An 888-nucleotide genomic window follows, 5' to 3' on the forward strand; every position below is an offset into this window, starting at 1 on the left:
TTTTATTGGGAACCATCTCTTTCGTTGTAACCATCAGGAAAGAACATTTCGTTCGCCAGAAAATGAAATGAATATGTCACTAACCTTTGTTTGCTTCAGATCTAAGAATACTCAGATCAATAGCTCCATTGCTTACCTCTGCTGGTCATGTTCGCAAAGAGATCTAGCAAATTGCCAAGTGTGATTTTCCTTTCAATAAATAATTTGACTCAGTTTGGCTGTAAATATCTTTTCCTACCTTTGTGCTTTTCTTCTTTTACATTGGTGTCTCGCACCTTACAAATGACAGCAAAGGTATGAAAGGAGATGGAAGCATTCAGCTCATCAAGTCAACGGTCGCTTTCAATGAGATCACGGCTGATTTGGTCAATGCTCAACGGACCTGAGCTGTCTGTAGTCATGGCCGAGTGGTTATGGCGATGGATTAGAAATCCATTGGGGTTTCCCCACGCAGGTTCGAATCCTGCTGACTACGTTATGAATGCTTTCCTGCTGGTACAATTTTCGCTCGAAGTTCAGAAAAACTATTTTGTGAACCAGGCCGGTAATTTGATTAGACTTGGGAAACTCGAGTTCTTCATCAGAAATGTTCCATATTTAAAACATTATCTCTGTTTCTCTTTCCAGATACACTGCTCGACACATCGGGTTTCTGCAGCTGTTATTGAACGTCCTGAGCAGAAGTGCTGCTTTTCATTAGACTCCTTTAATCCCTGTCCACTGTTCTCTGACTCGGGTCAGTGGCAACACTTCCTCCTGCTCGTCAAAGTGCTCATTCCCCACCGCTCCCTCTCCCATCATTAGAAACAACCGCAGGAAATCGCCACTTAACCATCTTTGTTCCAAAGTGAAACTCATCAGCCTCGGGAATCTCTCCACCAAACGGGG

General features: G+C 43.2%; 1 non-coding gene across 1 annotated transcript; it reads left to right on the forward strand.

Moving 5' to 3' along the window:
* Window positions 1-393: 393 nt before the first annotated feature.
* trnas-aga (transfer RNA serine (anticodon AGA)) lies at window positions 394-475 on the forward strand. Its single transcript has one exon. It is a non-coding gene; the product is annotated as a tRNA-Ser (tRNA).
* The last annotated feature ends 413 nt before the right edge of the window (window positions 476-888 follow it).

This window comes from Chiloscyllium plagiosum, unplaced genomic scaffold, assembly GCF_037043375.1.
Source record: "Chiloscyllium plagiosum isolate Xiang-an unplaced genomic scaffold, Cpla_swu_hap1 HiC_scaffold_42, whole genome shotgun sequence".
Lineage (NCBI taxonomy): Eukaryota > Metazoa > Chordata > Chondrichthyes > Orectolobiformes > Hemiscylliidae > Chiloscyllium > Chiloscyllium plagiosum.